The sequence below is a fragment of the Oncorhynchus mykiss genome, chromosome 19, assembly GCF_013265735.2.
Source record: "Oncorhynchus mykiss isolate Arlee chromosome 19, USDA_OmykA_1.1, whole genome shotgun sequence".
NCBI lineage: Eukaryota > Metazoa > Chordata > Actinopteri > Salmoniformes > Salmonidae > Oncorhynchus > Oncorhynchus mykiss.
The window spans coordinates 37,960,117-37,982,426 of record NC_048583.1 but is presented as its reverse complement, the minus strand read 5'-3'; the positions used below and the strand labels follow the sequence as shown (position 1 = coordinate 37,982,426).

The window sequence follows — 22,310 nt, the reverse complement described above, 5'->3', positions numbered from 1 at the left end:
ATTAAAATCTTAAATATTGCCAGGTTGGTTTTCACAGCCTTTTCACAAGGTATTCATCATTGTAAATTGTAAAGTATCCTTTGATGGTATTTATTTGGTCCACATTATTCATTGTTGTATATATAATAGGACCTACAATAGATACATATATATTCAACCACAAGGGTGTACTAATGAGGTATAGAAAATGAATCACAATAGAGGACTACTGAAATTATATTATTTCAGTGTAGATAAGGGAAGGGCAGGTTCAAATACAAACATGACAGCCAGGCGAACCAGTGTATGAATCAAATGGATTTGCATATGATTTGGAGTGGAAATTAGCTGACTTCGTGATCTGTAAGGTAAGTAACTTTAATGTGTCAAGAAGATTACACATTTTCTTTGACATTTCTGAAACGTAGCAACGTTTAAGACATGGATTTCATGTTGTAATGTTAACATGGTACCAAAAAGTAGTTAGAATTAATGTTTTCATTTTATTAGCTAAACAAAACTTGTTTAAACAGTGAAATTGTCGCAGAAATCAGCCTTGTTTGCATAACGATGATGAAAATAACGTAATTTAGGCTGTAATGATATCCAAAATTCGAATCATTAGGTCATCACACCGTTGATATAGCGATGGACGCTAATAGTTTATTGAATCCCATTGTGACATAGATGGGGACACTATTTGGCCCGGGGACATTATTTGGCATGACAGCCCCCCAACCCCAAAACGGTGGTTGGGGGCTCCAGTGCACGTGCCCTACATGCCCGTTCGGTAATCCGGCCCAGCAAGGGATATAGCGAGAGCTCGACACAGGAGGTAGAGAGAGAGAGCTCGACACAGGAGGTAGAGAGAGAGAGTTCGACACAGGAGGTAGAGAGAGAGAGTTCGACACGGGAGGTAGAGAGAGAGAGCTCGACACGGGAGGTAGAGAGAGAGAGCTCGACACGGGAGGTAGAGAGAGAGAGCTCGACACGGGAGGTAGAGAGAGATAGAGAGCTCGACACGGGAGGTAGAGAGAGATAGAGAGCTCGACACGGGAGGTAGAGAGAGATAGAGAGCTCGACACGGGAGGTAGAGAGAGATAGAGAGCTCGACACGGGAGGTAGAGAGAGAGAGAGAGAGAGAGAGAGCTCGACACGGGAGGTAGAGAGAGAGAGAGAGAGAGAGAGCTCGACACGGAAGGAAGAGAGAGAGAGTGCTCGACACAGTGGAGGTAGAAAGAAAGCGCTAGAGAGAGTGTTCTCGACACGGGAGGAAGAGAGCGAGAGAGAGAGTGCTCGACACAGTGGAGGTAGAAAGAAAGAGCTAGAGAGAGAGAGAGCTCGACACGGGAGGAAGAGAGCGAGAGAGAGTGCTCAACACAGTGGAGGTAGAAAGAAAGAGCTAGAGAGAGTGTTCTCAACACGGGAGGTAGAGAGAGAGAGTGCTCGACACAGTGGAGGTAGAAAGAAAGAGCTAGAGAGAGTGTTCTCGACACGGGAGGAAGAGAGAGAGAGAGGACTCGACACATTGGAGGTAGAAAGAAAGAGCTAGAGAGTGTTCTCGACACGGGAGGTAGAGAGAGAGAGAGAGATTGCTCGACACAGTGGAGGTAGAAAGAAAGAGCTAGAAAGAGTGTTCTCGACACGGGAGGAAGAGAGAGAGAGAGGACTCGACACATTGGAGGTAGAAAGAAAGAGCTAGAGAGTGTTCTCGACACGGGAGGTAGAGAGAGAGAGAGAGAGGACTAGACACAGTGGAGGAAGAAAGAAAGAGCTAGAGAGAGTGTTCTCGACATGGGAGGAAGAGAGAGAGAGAGGGCTCGACACAGTGGAGGTAGAAAGAAAGAGCTAGAGAGTGTTCTCGACACGGGAGGTAGAGAGAGAGCGAGAGAGAGAGAGAGAGAGAGAGAACTAGACACAGTGGAGGAAGAAAGAAAGAGCTAGAGAGAGTGTTCTCGACACGGGAGGTAGAGAGAGAGAGAGAGAGAGAGAGAGAGAGAGAGAGAGAGAGAACTAGACACAGTGGAGGTAGAAAGAAAGAGCCAGAGAGTGTGTTCTCGACACAGGAGGTAGAGAGAGAGACAAGGGCAACCAGTGAAGAACAAACACCATTGAAATACAACCCATATTTATGTTTATTTATTTTCCCTTTTGTACTTTAACTATTTGCACATTTGAAATGTCTTTATTCTTTTGGAACTTATGTGAGTGTAATGTTTAATGTTAATTTGTGTTGTTTATTTCACCTTTGTTTATTGTCTACTTCACTTACATTGGCAATGTTGACATATGTTTCCCATGCCAATAAAGCCCTTAAACTGAAATATAATTGAATTGAATTGAGAAAGAGAGATATTAGCGAGAGCGTGCCCCACACAGGGAAGGTAGGATTCAAACAGGAAATACATTTATATACAAGAAAAAAAAGTTTTCCCAAACACAGTGTGTCTAAACTCTGATGTCCAAACACCCAGCGCACCCCTAGACCTTCTGTCTGAGGACCAACTAGGGTCACCCAGCCACATAATAATACACACAGGCACAAACGACCTGAGAGCATAGCAGGAAAGGGTGGCGACAGCCTTCGATAGTGATTGAAAAAGCTTCTTCGACTTTCCCCAGTGCACAAGTGGTTATATGCACCCTGCTACCACGAAAATACTTCCACCCTGCTACCATACAGCGGGTAAACGCAAGTATTTCCCGTGACTGTGCCTCAAAACCAAATGTTTAGTTGGCCCACCACAGCATCCTGGACTTGAACAGCCTTTATGACTAGGTTCCCCTATACAAGGCAGCAGTGGCCACCTTCGCCCGGACTCTAAAGGACATCGCTCTCAAACACAGCCCCAACACTTCACACAGGAGCAATAGATCAATACACACTCCGCCAAGACCAGCGAGACACTCCCCAGACTCCCCAGACCCCCCCCCCGGACCTAAATATAGAGGACCCGTACCGAGAGGACCTACAACCAGACCACAACACCACCAGCCACGTCCATACTCCCACCCCAACCAATCAAAACCCCCCCGAAGTCAACCATGCCCACACCCCATTTAGGCCCCCTCAGATCAGACCTATTCCCCTCCTGCCCACCCCATGCACCCCACCCCCGCCAAGAGGGCCTCAATATGGAAGTAACACATACGCCCAGGCCGTGAGCAGGCAAACAGGCCCAACCCCCACTCTTACACTAGCCCAAGCCAATGAGATGTACCAGTTGCTCAGCAGGCTCTGCTCATACTTACACAGTGGAGGTAGAAAGAAAGAGCTAGAGAGAGTGTTCTCAACACGGGAGGTAGAGAGAGAGAGAGAGAGAGAGGCCAAACCACACGACCAACAACATTGGACACTTTATGGAACACAAAGCCTTCACTATCTCATCCTGGAATATCCAAGGCCTGAAGTCATCTGCCTTTGGCCTAAAGAGCAGGAACCTGGACTTCATCAAAGAAGTCAGAAATACAGACATTGTCATCCTACAAGAAACGTGGTATAGAGGAGATGGACCCACTGGTTGCCCTCTAGGTTACAGAGAGCTGGTTGTCCCATCCACCAAACTACCAGGTGTGAAACAAGGAAGGGACTCAGGGAGTATGCTAATTTGATATAGAGCATGCCTAACTCACTCCAATAAATTAATCAAAACAGGAACATTTTACATTTGGCTAGAAATTCAAAAGGAAATGATCTTAACAGAGGAAAATGTCCTCCTGTGTGCTACCTACATCCCCCCACTAGAATCCCCATACGTTAATGAAGACAGCTTCTCCATCCTGGAGGGGGAAATCAATAATTTCCAGGCCCAGGGACATGTAGTAGTCCGTGGCGACCTAAATGCCAGAACCAGACAAGAACCTGACATCCTCAGCACACAGGGGGACAAACACCTGCCTGGAGGTGACAGCATTCCCTTCCCCATATGCCCCGCTAGACACAACTATGACAACATAACCAACAAAAACGGGTCACAACTCCTGCAACTCTGTCGCACGCTGGGTATGTACATAGTCAATGTCAGGCTTCAAGGGGACTCCTATGGTAGGTACACCTATAGCTCATCTCTTGGCAGTAGTACTGTAGACTATTTTATCACTGACTTCAACCCAGAGTCTCTCAGAGCATTCACAGTCAGTCCATTGACACCCCTATCAGATCACAGCAAAACCACAGTCGACTTGAACAGAGCAATACTCAATCATGAGGCATCGAAGCCAAAGGAACTGAGTAATATTAAGAAATGCTATAGATGGAAGAATGTAGTGTGGAAACCTACCAAAAAATTATTAGGCAACAACAAATTCAATACCTTCTAGACAACTTCCTGGACAAAACAGGTGTCACACCCTGACCTTAGATATCCTTTTTATATCTCTATTTTGGTTTGGTCAGGGCGTGAGTTGGGGTGGGCATTCTATGTTTTGTGTTTCTATGATTTTCTATTTCTATGTTTTGGCCGGGTATGGTTCTCAATCAGGGACAGCTGTCTATCGTTGTCTCTGATTGGGAACCACACTTAGGTATCCTTTTTCCCACCTGTGTTTGTGGGAGGTTAACTTTGTTTGATGGCACATAGCCTTAAGCGTCACAGTTATTTTTGTATTGTTTATTGTTTTGTCGGCGTCATTTCTTAAATGAAGTAAAATGTACTCTCGCACAATTGGCTAGCGTCGTCCGGGTTAGGGAGGGTTTGGCCAGTAGGGATATCCTTGTCTCACCGCGAACTAGCGACTCCTGTGGCGGGCAGGGCGCAGTGCTCGGTCGCCAGGTGCACGGTGTTTCCTACGACACATTGGTGCGGCTGGCTTCCGGGTTGGATGCGCGCTGTGTTAAGAAGCAGTACGGAGTTGTAGCGATGAGACAAGATAGTAACTACTAACAATTGGATACCACGAAATTGGGGAGAAAAGGGGTTAAAATAAAATAAAATATGTAAAAAATTTTAACAGTATATTTGACCTGTCAGCTTCTCTACTAATCTAAAGATTTCAAACAGAAACCCGAAGATAATGAACAACAATGACAAATGGTTTGATGAAGAATGCAAAAACCTAAGAAAGAAATTGAGAAACCTGTCCAACCAAAAACATAGAGACCCAGAAAACCTGAGCCGTCACTGTTATGACTTCTATGAATGATGGGTGGAGAAGTCAAGCGCAGAGAGCAGGTAGTTCCGTACATGGATCTTTTATTCCAATGACAGCGGAAAAACGGACATGCAAAACACAAGGGCGCATGAAACAACCCGTCCAAATAAACAGGTGTGCCCTTAAATAGCCTACAAACAAAACTAAACTCAAAACAAGTGTAACCAATTAGACCCAACTAACAGAAACAAAAGGAAAGGGAATCGATGGCAGCTAGTAGGCTGGCGACGATGACCGCCGAGCGCCGCCCGAACAGGAAGAGGCACCATCTTCGGCGGGATTCGTGACAGTCACTATGTTGAATCACTAAAACAATACAGAAATACACGGAAAAAGAAGGAACAGCACGTCAGAAATCAGCTCAATGTAATTGAAGAATCCATAGACCCAAACCACTTCTGGGAAAATTGGAAAACACTAAACAAACAACAACACAAACAATTATCTATCCAAACTGGAGATGTATGGGAAAACCACTTCTCCAATCTTTTTGGCTCTATTTCAAAGAACAAACAGCAAAAACATATACATGATCAAATACAAATCTTAGAATCAACTATTAAAGACTACCAGAACCCAATGGATTCTCCAATTACCTTGAATGAACTTCAGGACAAAATAAAAACCATCTAACCCAAAAAGGCCTGTGGTGTTGATGGTATCCTCAATGAAATTATAAAAGAGACAGACAACAAATTCCAATTGGCTATACTAAAATTCTTTAACGGCATCCTTAGCTCTTGCATCTTCCCCAATATTTGGAACCAAGGACTGATCACCCCAATCCACAAAAGTGGAGACAAATTTGACCCCAAGAACTACCGTGGGATATGCATCAACAGCAACCTTGGGAAAATCCTCTGCATTATCATTAACAACAGATACATTTCCTCAGCGAAAACAATGTACTGAGCCAATGTAAAATTGGCTTTTTAGCAAACTATCGTATGACAGAGCACGTATTCACCCTGCACACCCTAATTGACAAACAAACAAACCAAAACAAAGGCAAAGTCTTCTCATGCTTTGTTGATTTCAAAAAAGCCTTTGTCTCAATTTGGCATGAGGTTCTGCTATACAAATTGATGGAAAGTGGTGTTGGGGGAAAAACATACGACATTATAAAATATATGTACACAAACAAGTGTGCGGTTAAAATAGGCAAAAAACACACATATTTCTTCCCACAGGGCCGTGGGGTGAGACAGGGATGCAGCGTAAGCCCCACTCTCTTCAACATATATATCAACGAATTGGCGAGGGCACTAGAAAAGTCCACAGCACCCGGCCTCACCCTACTAGAATCTGAAGTCAAATATCTACTGTTTGCTGATGATCTGGTGCTTTTGTCACCAACCAATGAGGGCCTACAGCAGCATCTCTAGATCTTCTGCACAGATTCTGCCAGACCTGGGCCCTGACAGTAAATCTGAAGACCAAAATAATGGTGTTCCAAAAAAGGTCAAGTCGTTAGGACCACAAATGAAAAATTCTATCTAGATCCCGTTGTCCTAGAGCACACAAAAAAACTATGCATACCTTGGTCTAAACATCAGCGCCACAGGTAACTTCCACAAAGCTGTGAACGATCTGAGAGACAAGGCATTCCATGCAATCAAAAGGAACATAAAATTTGACATATCAATTAGGATCTGGCTAAAAATACTTGAATCAGTTATAGATCCCATTGTCCATTATGGTTGTGAGGTCTGGGGTCTGCTCACCAACCAATAATTCACAAAATGGGACAAACAGCGAATTGAGACTCTGCATGAAGAATTCTGCACTGGTCAGGATGCTCTTGACACAGGGGAGGTAGAGAGAGAGAGAAAGACAGAGCTTGACACAGGAGAGGTAGAGAGAGAGATAAAGACAGAGCTCGACACAGGGGAGGTAGAGAGAGAGAGAAAGACAGAGCTCGACACAGGTGAGGTAGAGAGAGAGAGAAAGAGACAGCTAGGGCAGAGAGAGGAGAGCCCCCTTTGTGGATCATTGGCAGATAATGGGCTCATTAGGGCAAATGTAGCTTAAAAGGCTCTCGCTCTCTAAACAAACAGAACAGGCACTGAGGAGATGGACTTAAGGGCCAGACATGGAGAGAGAGATAATGAGCCCCCCCACCCGTCCCCCGCTCGGCCCCCTCTCTGCTCAGCACAGCAGAGTGAGGCCTACCAACACGCTGCTGGCCTACCCACTTCAAAACCCACACTATTATTCCATCTCTCATCAAGCCCCTGTTCCCTGTTTAGAGGCCAGCCAATCAATCTCCCCAGGCACTGCCCTTATACACTCACACACTAACCCACCGCTGTCCCTCACAAACACACACAGATCACATACATATGTACATGCACTGGTTCTATCTCACTCTCTTACTCAAACATCCCACTGTGCATAGATGTAATTTCACCGTCTTTTCCAGGTTGGTTCAACATAATGTCATTGAAATGACGTGGAAACAATGTTGATTCAATCAGTGTGTGCTCAGTGGGATGCTTGCTTGCTTTAGCTCTTTCTCTCCCCCTGTGATGTGTAGCTCTCCCTCTCTCTCCCTCTGGCTCTCTCTCTGCCGCTCTCTCTCTCTCTCTCTCTCGTAGTAGTCTGGTTTCCCAATAGCGGTGTACAGTTGAAGTCAGAAGTTTACATACATCTTAGCCAAATACATTTAAACTCAGTTTTTCACAATTCCTGACATTTAATCCTAGTAAAAATAGTTTTAGGTCAGTTACGATCACCACTTGATTTTAAGAATGTGAAATGTCAGAATAATAGCAGAGAGAACAATTTATTTCAGCTTTTATTTCTTTCATCACATTCGCAGTGGGTCAGAAATGTACATATACTCTATTAGTATTTGGTAGCATTGCCTTTAAATTGTTTAACTTGGGTCAAACGTTTCGGGTAGCCTTCCACAAGCTTCCCACAATAAGTTGGGTGAATTTTGGCCCATTCCTCCTGACAGAGCTGGTGTAATTGAGTCAGGTTTGTAGGCCTCCTTGCTCGCACACGCTTTTTCTGGTCTTCCCACGAATTTTCTATAGGATTGAGGTCAGGGCTTTGTGATGGCCACTCCAATACCTTGACTTTGTTGTCCTTAAGCCATTTTGCCACAACTTTGGAAGTATGCTTGGGGTCATTATCCATTTGGAAGACCCATTTGCGACCAAGCTTTAACTTCCTGACTGATGTCTTGAGATGTTGCTTCAATATATCCACATATTTTTCCTACCTCATGATGCCATCTATTTTGTGAAGTGGACCGGTCCCTCCTGCAGCAAAGCACCCACAACATGATGCTGCCACCCCCGTGCTTCACGGTTGGGATGCTGTTCTTCGGCTTGCAAGCCTCCCTCTTTTTCCTCCAAACATAACGATGGTCATTATGGCCAAACAGTTCTATTTTTGTTTCATCAGACCAGAGGATATTTCTCAAAAAAGTATGATCTTTGTCCCCATGTGCAGTTGAAAACCATGGTCTGGCTTTTTTTATGGCGGTTTTGGAGCAATGGCTTCTTCCTTGCTGAGCGGCCTTTCAGGTTATGTCATATAGGACTCGTTTTACTGTGGATATAGATATTTTTGTACCTGTTTTCTCCAGCATATTCACAAGGTCCTTTGCTGTTCTGGGATTGATTTGCACTTTTCGCACCAAAGTACATTAATCTCTAGGAGACAGAACGCGTCTCCTTCCTGAGCGGTATGACGGCTGCGTGGTCCCATGGTGTTTATACTTGGTTACTATTATTTGTACAGATGAACGTGGTACCGTCAGGCGTTTGGAAACTGCTCCCAAGAATGAACCAGACTTGTGGAGGTCTATAATTTTTTTTCTTAGGTCTTGGCTGATTTCTTTTGATTTTCCCATGATGTCAAGCAAAGAGTTTGAAGGTAGGCCATGAAATACATCCACAGGTGCACATCCAATTGACTCGAATGATGTCAATTAGCCTAACAGAAGCTTCTAAACCATGACGTAATTTTCTGGAATTTTCCAAGCTGTTTAAAGGCACAGTCAACTTAGTGTATGTAAACTTCTGACCCACTGGAATTGTGATACAGTGAATTACTAGTGAAATAATCTGTCTGTAAACAATTATTGGGAAAATGACTTGTGTCATGCACAAAATAGATGTCCTAACCGACTTGCCAAAACTATAGTTTGTTTACAAGAAATGTGTGGAGTGGTTGAAAAACGAATTTTAATGACTCCAACCTAAGTGTATGTAAACTTATGACTTGTATTATGTAGTCTGGTTTTCTAATGTGGGTGTGGTGCGTGGAGTATGTTACTAAGGACAGAGTAGTCATCTTGGATCATCTGGTAAAGTCAATGTGCGTACATAGAGGTTAGTCGAGATCATTTGTAAAGTGATTATACACAGATAATAGACAGCGAGTAGCAGCAGTGTAAAAACAAAGGGGGGGTCAATGTAAATAGTCCAGGTGGCAATTTGATTAATTGTTCAGCAGTCTTATGGCTTGGGGGGTAGAAGCTGTTAAGGAGCCTTTTGGTCCTAGACTTGGCGCTCCGGTACCGTTTGCTGTGCGTTAGCAGAGAGAGCAGTCTATGACTTGGGTGACTGGAGTCTTTGACCATTTTTTGGGCCTTCCTCTGATACCGCCTAGTATATAGGTCCTGGATGTCAGAAAGCTTGGCCCCAGGGATGTACTGGGCCGTACGCATTACCCTCTGTAGCACCTTACAGTCAGATGCCGAGCAGTTGTCATACCAGGCAGTGACGCAACCGGTCAGGATGCTCTCGATGGTGCAGCTTTAGAACTTTTTGAGGACCTGGGGACCCATGCCAAATCTTTTCAGTCTCCTGAGGGGGAAAAGGTGTTGTCGTACCCTCTTCACGACTGTCTTGGTGTGTTTGGACCATGATAGTTTGTTGGCGATGTGGACACCAAAGAATTTGAAACTCTCGACCCGCTCCACTTCAGCCCCATCGATGAGAATGGGGGCCTCTTCAGCCCTCCTTTTCCTATAGCCCACGATCAGCTCCATTGTCTTGCTCACATTGAGGGAGAGGTTGTTGTCCTAGCACCACACTGCCAGGTCTCTGACCTCCTCCCTATAGGCTGTCTCATCATTGTCGGTTTCAGAGGAAGGTGTTAAGTCCCAGGATCCTTAGCTTAGTGATGAGCTTTGAGGATACTATGGTGTTGAACGCAGAGCTGTAGTCAATGAACAGCATTCTCACATAGGTGTTTCTTTTGTCCATGTAGGAAAGGGGACCATGTGGAGTGCGATTGAGATTGCATCATCTATGGATCTGTTGGGGCGGTATGCGAATTGGAGTGGGTCTAAGGTTTCTGGGATGATGGTGTTGATGTGAGCCATGACCAGCCTTTCAAAGCACTTTATGGCTACTGACGTGAGTGCTACGGGGTGGTAATCAGTCACCTCGTAAAAGTGGTTAACACACGATGTCATGCAATATTAATCACTCATGATGCTTAATAACTCAACACTGTCCTTTTCTCCCCTAAACCCTCCAAGGACCCATATTGCTCAAACCCTCACAAGAACACAAATAAAATGTTATTAAGTAGGCAGGATAAGAAAAAAAACATTTTGTTTAAATCCCAAGCCTTCAAAACTTCTCATTGAGCAACAGGGAATTCAGTTGCTTTCATGAGCAATATGCAACCGAGTTGCGTTCATGAGCAATAGGCAACTGAGTTGCAATCAAAAGCAACAGGGAAGTGAGCTGCATTCATGAGCATCAGGCAACTGAGTTGCGTTCACAAGCAATAGAGAACTGAGTTGAGTTCACAAACAATAGAGAACTGAGTTGAATTCACAAGCTACATAGAGAACCCTTTCTGCCCTCCTATTGCTTCAGTGGAAAAAGAAATCCTCTGAAGGTCCAAATTGATATTGTATGACATGTCATACGATTTATGTCGTCCACTGTAGCATATACCCTTAAGGTACCATGTCTGTAAGCAATAACAAGGAGAATTTGTTTGTAATCAACTGGAGGAAACGTTACCACAGAGCAAGCCCATCCAACTATTCGAACTGCCATGAGATTTATTGTGAGAATAACTAAAGAGACTGCTGTTTCTCTGAGAAGCAGCCCGCATACCTTCCTTCCAATACCTTCCCTACTCCCATTCCAGAATGTTAGCCTTTGTTTGCCTTTATTAATACCAATATATTACGTTGGAAAAGGCCGGGAGTGCATTACAATCAAGAGACGGAGAAGCACCGGGCAAAAAAATGGAGGCATTGTGAGGGGGCCGGGGTGGTTTCTGTTCATCTCCAGCTGCTTCTCTGCTCATCACGCTGTGAGCTAACATGAAACACACTCACGCTATACAGCCTCCTCTCTCTCACAAACATCTGTCAGCCATTAGGGACAGAGAGAGAGAGAGAGGATGGACTGAGAGCCTCTGTGGGGACTTGTGGTCCCATCTCTCAGGTCCGTCCTCTTGGGGGGAGGAGGGGGGAGAGGGGGAGAGGAGGGAGGAAGCTTGAGGAAGAGAGGACGCAGGGGTGGAAGAGAGAGAGAGAGATAGATGAGGGGAGGGGGGATTTGACCAACCATACTTTGAGCCACAGGTGGGTTTGAAAAGCACATACACTTGCCTACATCTCAAAGCATCATACAAGGGGGCTGCCAACACTGCCAACCTTTTCATTGAAAAAGCATGTAGGTTGCAAGACCGCTAGTCAGCGTTGCTCGTCCCATTTAAGTAGCTATAGTTTTAACAGTGGATGCCAGAAATGAAGTTCCATAGGGGCATTTTTGCGGGTCCCCTGGCCATTTTGAAACAACATTCCAAGGCTGACTCTAGATGTCTCTCTATTCCCTCTGAAACTTTCCCCACTCAGATAAGTCAACCCTGACAGTGTTAAACAGCTCTAAAAACACTGTGGACTGACACCGACACATGTAGGTCTCCACGCAAGGCCACAGAGGTTGGGAGGGCAGAACATTCACCCTGTAAATGGCAGGCAGATCTAAAGGAGAAAGCTTACTCATGGAGAATCTATTACACACCATCCACACCGGGGCTGGGCCCCCTGTTGGACATGTAGGACCACTTGGGGCTGTGAAGGTTATTGAGGCAAAGAACACAGAGCCTGCGGGTGCACACACACACACACACACAAACATACACACACAGCAACATCCTTACAGAGGGGACAAACTCACAGGTCTTCCCAGTGCTGGTGGACCCTCCAATTCTACCACACTGATACCCACAATTCCACTCTGCTTACAGGTCAGTTTCTTACTCAACCATGTTAAACAACTATCAAAAGTTCACTGGCTAATGAAAGATAAAAAAGTTACTCATTGCATCAATCCATAGGTCACTGTGAGGCAAACACACAGCAGTTAAACAAACAAACTTTCATGGAGGACTGAGGAGGATGCATTTTGAATTGTGGAGAGAAGAGGACAGACATGTCACAACAATGGCAGATTGAGGAGACCACATGGTGAGAAAATGGCTTTTAGAGAGTTTTTGTCCAAACAGGATTACAAAAAGCCCAGTTTGATGTGTATGAAGTTAGGTACTGCTAATGTCACCATTCTGTCTCTTCACCATACTTACCTCAGCCAACTACACCACAGTGGCGGCCCATCCCACACACACACAAACAGACGGAGAGAAAGAGAGGGATGGCGTGAAGGAGAGAAAAGACACACTTCATTAATCTCTTTGACACTTTCCCACTCCGCCGCTGTCTGTTGAAGCAGCCCCGTCACCCACAAGTAATCATTTACAGTTGGTCATTTTCATGCCGTCCTATTTTCTTCCTACCTTTTTTGAGCACCCTGTCTCATTCTTGTCTCTTAAAATTGAATTTGTAATAAGTTAGGATACATAGTTCTTCTTCCACGGCTGATATTTTAAGGAGTACCCGTCGTACATGCAGTGTGAGTGCACATCAAAACCTACATGTACAGATACTGACCAGAGCCCTATACTACGAATCAGGTTTGAGGAGTTACGAAGGTAACTTTTGGTCAACTCTGAGTTCAACTCAGGATAACCGCTCCTCTTTTAGCCAGGTACATTTCTACAGCAACGAATCCTTCAGAACTAACCTTCTCCGGGGCAGGCTAATTCAGGGATAACTCCATTTATTCCGAATTAAGGGTCTGAGCCACGAGTTGATGTCAGCTTCCCTCTCTCTTGCAAATATTGTGTCATCATCCATCCCCTTCATTTGAGGAAGGCGACTGATTAAATATTTTATTAATCTAATGTTTTCTTGTGTGTTACAGAATGCATTTGAAACTTCATGCACAGTAAAACTTCTGTATGACTTAATACAATAATTTTATCGATAGGACTGGGGAAAAAGGGGCTTATGCACGCCAAAGACAGCATTAACGATAAGTAATCAAATAATGACGGCACTTTTAGCCTATTTCACACCATAGCCTGCTGAATTTGCAAGATAACTCTTCTTTAATTTTGACTTCAGCACAAATTCAAATGTAGCACTGACTCGTCCATGGATTGATGTTTCCGCATTGTCTCAATGAAGAGTTTGACGTTCCAATACCCATGTGTGACATGATTGCACAATTATAAGCCTGCTAAATCTAGGGGCAGGCGGACAAGCAATATCCACTGTCGTAGTATGGATGAAGCCAGAGCTGAGTAGATCTAGCTACCTTTGTGGTATACCCCTCAGGTTCCCTTTTTAAGTTTGTTTCATCCTGTGATGATGGTCCCACTTGCTATGCTTAGCCCAGAGAGCGAGAGAGAGAGAGAGAGAGGGACACTTTGCTAGGACGTAGACCAGGTGGTGGACAGACTTGTCCTGCTTACATAGAATGTGTGGTTGGTGGGACACTTTGCTAGGACGTAGACCAGGTGGTGGACAGACTTGTCCTGCTTACATAGAATGTGTGGTTGGTGGGTTCTTTGTTCTGCAGGGAAGGAGAGTTCCAGAAGAGCAGTACAAAAGAGACAGAGCCTGGCTATACCGTGTACATATCTACCAGTGCATCTTTATTTGTGTCTAATGGGGTAACAACATACAGTGCTGTTCCCTTAATTAGTGTCTGTCTGCTTCAAGCAACCAAAAGGAAGCCCCCCCCCTAAAAGAACACACACTCACCTAGCTAGTCTCCAGGGCGGAGAATATCAGACCTGTGAATTGAAGGGGGAGCTGAATCACAATAGGGCTGGCAGCCCTGGAGGAGGTCATTAGGTCCAGGCAGTGGCTACGGCACGCTGTAGTCAACAGCCCCCCAATCACCCACCTGGCACATGGATCCCAGACGGCCTGGGATGGAGAGGGTGCCTGGGGGGAGAGAGGAGCCGTTGGGCTAGAGAAGCGCTAGACGAACCCAAAGGTTTGGTCCTGTGGGCCCGGTGCCTCTGCCCCCCCCCCCCCCCCCCAACCACCATTCTATTTCCTTCTATCTACAACCCCCCCACCACCCGCCTCATTCTCAAACTAGCAACTCCCCCCCCCCCCCCCACACACACAACTCTCAACTGCTCTAACTCTGGTGTAATCACCTCTGAATGTGAGTGGGGTGGGGAGAGGGGGGGATGGGGCTAGAAAAGAAAGTCACACATTACATAATTTATTTACTTATCCAGGGTAGCTAGCTAGTGTTGCCCGTGTCATGGAGGAGGGCAGTTTTGGGTGAAAGGTGAAGGATGCGAGAATAAATTAGTCATGACCAAAGTGGTGGGTTAGAAACTGGGGTAGGGGGGTGTTCAAAAAACCTGGGTACTCACACCACTCGCTATAGCATTGATAGAAGCAAAACATCTAGACACTAACATGACATTGAGGGATTTTTGGCATCAATACAAAGTAAAACGTTTTCACTTATTTCTAGACCAGGCTGTGTTATGAAAGTACGAAATTAACCTTTTTAGCAAAAGAACCTGTAATGTTCAGTATTGGTTGTGATTTTACCAAATCACCGGCAATTAAATCCGCAATCTTCAAAAAAAGGGGGCCTAGAAAGCATAATTCAATCCCCTTTTAACCACACGTAGCTAGTAATTACTAATGACACACAACCCCCCTACATTTCAGCATAGTGGTGCAGCCCAGCAAGACCCAACAACTCCAACAGGAAGAGGCTGCAGATTGTTCCATTTATCACTTAGCACAGGGTCTTCTTTTCTACAGAGATCTCCCAGTTATGTCAAAATGGATCAGAGAGCGAGAAAGACAGAAAGAGAGAGATAGGGAGAGGGATTTCCACTCCTCCATCTCCCTGTCCCGAGTGGCCCTTGCCTGTCTGTTGGAGCGGCAATGGCCCACTCGGAGACATCAAGCACATTCCAAGGGTCGGTCCAATTACGGACAGATGAGGGGCAGTTCTCTTTGTTTAAGAACAAAGCCAGGAGTGACACAACTGGTCTTTAAAAGGAGCTCTCGCAGCCACGGCGGTGGAGGGGGGGCTCAGCGGGTGGGGGAGGTGACCAGCTGGTTATAAATATCTATTTGGTCAGTTACTGGAAGGAAAATGTGCAGTTTGTTCGTCATCCACTCATCCAGGTGGTAGGAGAGAAGGGGAGGGAGAGAGAGAGAGGAGGGGGTTGAGGGAGGGAAAGGGAGAAAGAGATGAGGGAGGGAGGGAGGGAGGGAGGGAGGGAGGGAGGGAGGGAGGGAGGGAGGGAGGGAGGGGAAAACAAACCAACCTGTTTGAGATTGACTTTGCCAGGAATGAGGAATTTGACTAATTGTTATATAAAAGCCATATGTCATCCCCAAATGGAAGCCCTCAACTAGTGTGCGAGAGCAGGAGTGAGAGAGAGCAAAAGCGAGAGAGAGAGGAGAGTAGGGAGAGAGAGAGAGAAGGAGAGAATAAGAGAGAGGAAAGATCTGGAGGCCATCTCCATAGCTATTTAGCCTGTTAGTGCTCAGACCATACAGCGAGAGATGTTCATGTGGATTAGGCTTCCACTCAGAAAATTCCACCACAATCTTGTGTTGCTATCCTCAAGAGAGGATATGAATACGATTCATGAGTTGGCTCGAGTTCCTGTGTACTCACCACACACTTACTAAAAAGAATATTTCTGGCATGGGACGTTTCAACATGATAACATTGCTGAAATACATATGGCCTCAAAACAAAGGACTCTGACAGTCTAATAATCTAAGGTCTCCTAAAGAAAAACAACAGTATCCCCCCCAAAATCCAATTTTGTAGGACAAGACATATGGCCTCAGAATAAACAGCTCCAAGAGCTGAATCTAGAAGCCTCCTAAAACAAAAACAGCACTATTCAAATTAAGTTGGTGTAAAAAAAAGAGAGAGAAAAAGCTTGAACGTAAGTTTATGAGTGTTGAGAGTATGTTAGGAGGTGACTGTGGTTGTCCCTCTTTGGCTTTGGTTGTGCAATGGGATGCTGGTGGCCAGACACTGGCGTGTTTGACTGCAGAGGGGTGGGACATGTTTAGAGTTTGATTCCCACTCTGCAGTAAATTAGAACACAGCGGGGTAATCTTTGTTTATTCAAAATACAGCTGCACAGGCCTCTCTCTCTTGCTGTGTCCTACCCTAGCTCTCCCCACCACAAACCAGACCCCGGTCTGGGGTTCACCTGTAGACTACTATGACTAGTACAGTACACCCCCCCCCCCCCCCCCCCCCCCCCCCCCACACACACACACACACACAAAGCATGGACAAATAGGTTTTTGTGTACAATTCATTAAAAAGTGAAGTGGAACATTATTACAGCTGAACAGAGTATTGAATAAGTGTATGGTATTATGGTCTGACTACCTACAGACTACATATAACATGTATCACATTTATTAAATCTCTGAATTCAATGTCAAATCAAATCAGTGTTAATCAAATCAAAGGTTATTTGTCACGTGTGCAGAATACAACAGGTATTACAGTGAAACCTTACAGTAAAATTCTTACTTACATGCTCTAACCAATAGTGCAATTAAGGTATTATGTGAACAATAGGTAGGTAAAGAAATAAAAACAACAGTGAAAAGACAGGCTATATACAGTAGCGAGGCTGCATACAGACACCGGTTAGTCAGGCTGATTGAGGTGGTATGTACATGTAGTGACTGTTATTACAACTGACAATGAAGCTCACTAAACCCCTCCAAATGAAAGAGCAAGAAACATTTGGGAATAAATAATTCTTCAGACATATGTTGCACTCTTGTGGTGAGTTGAACATTTACAAGAAACTGTTGTTGAGCTGTTTCTCAGTCAATTTTTTATTTCTACTCAGAGAAAAATAGTTTGTCTCCATCTAGTGGCAGTAGCCTATGTTGTACATTGGTCAGCAGGACAAATTTCACTTATTTGTACACTTTGGGGTGTAGTGGGGGCAGTTAAGATGATACATCGTACCAAGTTTGGCAGAGATGTAGATTTATGTACCCAGAAAAAACAAATACTTTTTTTACAATTCAGAAAGACTGCTTTGAGGTAAAGGCACCTAATTTCTCACAGAGATATATTTATGGACCCTGAAAAGATTTAGACATGAAGCCACTACAGATTTGGCTCCAGGGTGCTGAGGCGACCATCTTACAAAATGGCCACGGTCGGTAATACAATGTTGAAATTCTGAAGGCACCTTTTGAGATAAATACACCAAATTTGGCACAGATGTAGATTCATGTACCTTGAAAATATTTAGATATGGAGCCAGCACAGATTTGATCCCTGGGGGCCTTGGCAGTCATCTAATGAAATGTCTACAGACAGTAAAACAACTTTACAGTTCAGAAGGCCTATTTTGACACATACACATCATATTTGATGTACCTTAAAAATATTTAGATATGGATTCACCACAGATTTCACCCTTGTGAGTCGTGGTAGCCATCTTACTAAATGGACGTAGACTGTACCACCTTCTAACAAACCTTTAATTAACAAAAGGTCATGGCCTGTACTTCTTTGACTTTTAACCTTTTCACATGCAAGTTCTAAATATCTGTAACAGACCCCCCCCCCCCACCCCCACCACCCCAGCATGAGTTTGTTTTATGCTTGATGTCAGAAGGCACTCACTGTTCCAGAACTATATTGTTACGCGAAAGGACAGTTAACTTGCGCTGCCCTCAAACCAAGGCACGCTGCCTGCTAATTATCTATAGGTGGTGGCGACCCATCATTCAGAGCAGGTAGGGCAGCTTTCCACCGGTTTTGAGCCCCACATTTATTTTTATTTTTATGATAGGTATATATAAATATTATTTTGGCATTAATACATGTCACAATATCATTGAGTTAATAAAGCCGCATACAAACAGGCAGCTACAAAATGCAGGTATTTCAGCCTAGCTCAGTGTTTTCTGTGGTGTTGGGGCAGGCCAGCAGAAAGTAGAAGCATTGCACCATGATTGGCTCAGCATTGCACCGTGATTGCCTCAGTGTTCTCACTCATGGGACACGACATCACCTGCTTTTAGTAAGGGGAGACATCAAGAATGTGAGCCCTCCTGTGTCCTGCCATAGACTTAGATTAGAAGTGCCCTTCCAAGAAGGCTCAAGGTCATTGGCCACAGAAATGACGTCAAATCACGTTATATGTCCAGTAGCTTTGATTGGACTGATCATGTCAACATCTTACTTTCACAATCTTAGCTAGCAGTCATCATCATGATTCATGAATCAAGTCTACTGGCAAATCCTTTTTAATTCTTGTCCTATGAAGAGAAATAATGAAGAGAAAATACAGATAAAACGTATCGGTGCTCATCGGCCATTGAACATAAACATTACACAACAAGTTGGAAATCGCTAATTCAACAATGAGTTGTTTGGAAGGAATCGGTGACATTGGCTAACCGCAAGCATTGCAACTGGGAAGCCAGACTGGGAAAATATGTTTTGAACAGTCTACCAACTCGGAATTGTAATTATTTTTTTTGATGACAAAATTTGCCTTTGAAGGACCGCCGCGCACAACTAGGTGAGTCCAAAAATGTCTTATACGCTGCTGCATAAATGATGTAATATGCCAGGGAGATATGGTCAGCCATATCAGCTCTGTTTTTTTAAAAGGCAGTAAATGAGGCTGAATGAACTGATTCGCTGCCAGACAAGGCTCCGCTGACAGCCAGGTGTAGCAGTGGTAAGGATTCACTCCATGGTGCTGAAAGGAAAGCTCTGTTGTTGGGACAGTTTTATGTAGACCCATTTATGCAACAGTTTATGGGCACCGCTTGTTGCCGTTATAGTGCAATAAATGTATTATTTAGTGTTATGTTGTGCAGTGGCTTTGCTGAAATGCAGCTAAAAAATGTTGGGGGGGGAGTTTGCCCCACCAAGATTTACATGCTAAAATCGCCACTGTCTATAGGTTATGTTTCAACTTGTCAATTTCTAGTTGTATTCAAACCACTTTTATTTTCAAACAACAGCCTGAATATTGATGTGTTCCGCCTCCTCATTAATTCACATTGAAGTAGCCCATTTCACTGTGGTGGACAATTTACGTTTGAGGCATGCTATGCTAATATAAGTAGAGGATTAGCTAGATGAGCCGGACAAACTTCTCTCTTCGATGAGAGCCCAAGCAATCCCCCAGTGTTTCCACAGATCAAATATGCAAACAGTTGCACATCTCAAGTCAGAAAAGAACCTGCACTAAATTTTTCCCCCCAGCGCATTTTCCAGCTGGCGCCCAAATTGTCTTCATTGTTGTTTTCCTTACTAATAATAACTTTAGACGTGTGCATTCCTATCAAAGTAAGTGCCTTATTACATTATCATAATCATTTCTGTATATTGTTGTATGTTGTTTCTACTGTAGCACACCATGTATGTATGTATGTATGTATGTATGTATGTATGTATGTATGCATGCAGCATAGTGTATTCTGTGTGTACCCCTTTATAACCACAGACACGCAAGCTACTAATTTCATAACCTTTATGGTGTTGTACTCAATTATGCTTATGTAGCTAGCTACATTCTTCTGTTAGCTCTGTAAAACAATGTTAATGGTGTCAGAGAAGTGTTATCTTTGAAGCTGTATACTGTATATACTGCCCTGGCCTTATATTGGCCTGTGTTTTCATTTGGCCCGTTTAGCATAGCTCTGCTTTTCCCTGCCATGCCCCTCCGTGGAGCTCTTCAGTCACTGTTTCTTATATCATTCATAATGGTCATTTTGTCAATGCAACCTATTGTTTTTATAGCAGTGTTATGTTACTTCATTGTAACATTGTTTTATTGCTATATCCTGATACTGTATTCTAATTACAAATATTTCCTCTTTATTCTGTACTTTCAGGAACCAACCACACAAACAGCATTGAACCTTATTTGACAACATCATGACTAGAACTGGATATCTTTCTTGCAGAAGATTGAGGCCAACTTTAGTATTGAAGCAATTGAAGTATTGGTAGTGGTTGAACAACAAAAACTTAAACTAGGTTTACTAGAGGTAAAAAAACAGCAAGAAAAGACTAACAACTTATTAACATGCATAACTTATATTTCTGCATTCATATGGTGATTGAACAACAACTGCTTTTCCACCCCACAGCCCCAATGGCTTAGTACCTGTTAAGTCAGTCAGTCAGTAATTGCTGCAGATGTGCTCAGTAGTGCTTAAGCATAAGGTACTCCCCAAAGCATGGCACAACACACAAGGGTGTGTCACAAACTAAACACGTACATTGTCAAACTCCCCTGCTTCCTTCTGCTTGTGCCGGACAGGTAGACTTTGCATTGCCTCTGTGTGCGACTGCCTTGAGCAGCAGTCTGAGGGACTTTGCAGGGAAAATGCCGTGCAGTAAAGCGTAGGGGATTGTCTGCAGCAGGACGACCCTCAGTGGATGGGCGCCGAGGGGTGTGGTGCTCCTCCAGCAGCTTTCTCATGAGATTCTCTCTGTCCTTTTGGTAGGTAATCACCTCACCTATAGGGGAGAGGGAGAGGGGAGGATGAGGGAGTGGGGAGGATGAGGGAGTGGGGAGGATGAGGGAGTGGAGAGGATGATGAGGGAGTGGAGAGGATGATGAGGGAGTGGGTAGGTGGGTGAGATATTTTCAATATATTTGTATGTGAACTGTATGTCCAATTACAAAAAACCTTGTTTAGTAATCTTCTCACCTATTAGCTGGTGGTGAACTATGTGACCGTTGAGGACGGCAGTGTTGACCAGATTAAAAAACATCTTCTTATATCACTTATACCAGTTTTCCGAGCGCATTCCACAAAGCTGTTTATCATGTCCGCCTTATCCACTGCCCCCATTTTGAGGTTATAGTCAAGGAGACAGTCTGGTTTGATCTTTCTCTCTCCCGTCAGGTGGTCCACCTTCCCTGTGGCCGACATGATCGCTGTATGGATAGTGGAAAGGACATGGATGTCTCGTTTGTCATGTCACTTTACTGCCAACCTGTTACCTGTTCTCCTGGAACTCCACCTCCCCCTCTGCATCTTCCTGCCTCCGAATGCCGGCATCCCCTTCCTATTCGACCGAACCGTGCCACAGGTCCCAGTGCTGTTGGAGAGCAGAAGCTGGAAGAGTGTTGTACCAATTCAAATAAATATCAAATGTTATTGGTCACGTACAGATAATTGGCAGATGTTATTGCAGGTGTAGCTAAATGCTTATGTTACTAGCGGCAATAGTGCAGTAATACCTAACAATACAAAACAATACACACAAAGACCAAGAAATGTAAAGAAAGAAATGAAGAAATAATACAAAGTGTGGCCCTTCTCAAGATGAGGGACCAGCATGGTCCTCATAAGCATGGTCCTCATAAGTCCCTCATAACGTTGGATGTCAGTGGTGGACCCTGTGTAGACTATAAAGTCTTTGACAAATCCTGCCTTCACTTCGCATATAACAAAGAACTTCACCCCAAACCTGTGCCTTTTAAAGGGAATATATTAACGGAACACCAGCATATCCTTCCGTAACATCAGGGACTAACTAACTAACATGCTTCTACATCTGCATTGCTTGCTGTTTTGGGTTTAAGGCTGGGTTTCTGTGTAGCACTTTGTGACATCTGCTGATGTAAAAAGGCCATTATAAATACATTTGATTGATTGAACTAATGCAGCAGCATAGGTGACTTCACGTAGGCAGTTAAGAGAACGAGGTTAAGAAAAGGGTTAGGCTTAGCAACAATCCAAGGGGCCAGGGTTCCAGTCTTGAAGCACGATTTTGACTGCTCCTACAGTTTTGCTTTGGTACTGCAATTCAACTGACTCC

General features: G+C 44.3%; 1 long non-coding RNA gene across 1 annotated transcript; it reads left to right on the top strand.

Moving 5' to 3' along the window:
- The first annotated feature begins 211 nt into the window (after positions 1 to 211).
- On the top strand, positions 212 to 22,278 carry LOC110497764. Its single transcript, XR_005037711.1, has 3 exons — positions 212 to 347; positions 20,800 to 20,982; positions 21,392 to 22,278. It is a non-coding gene; the product is annotated as an uncharacterized LOC110497764 (long non-coding RNA).
- Positions 22,279 to 22,310: the final 32 nt, after the last annotated feature.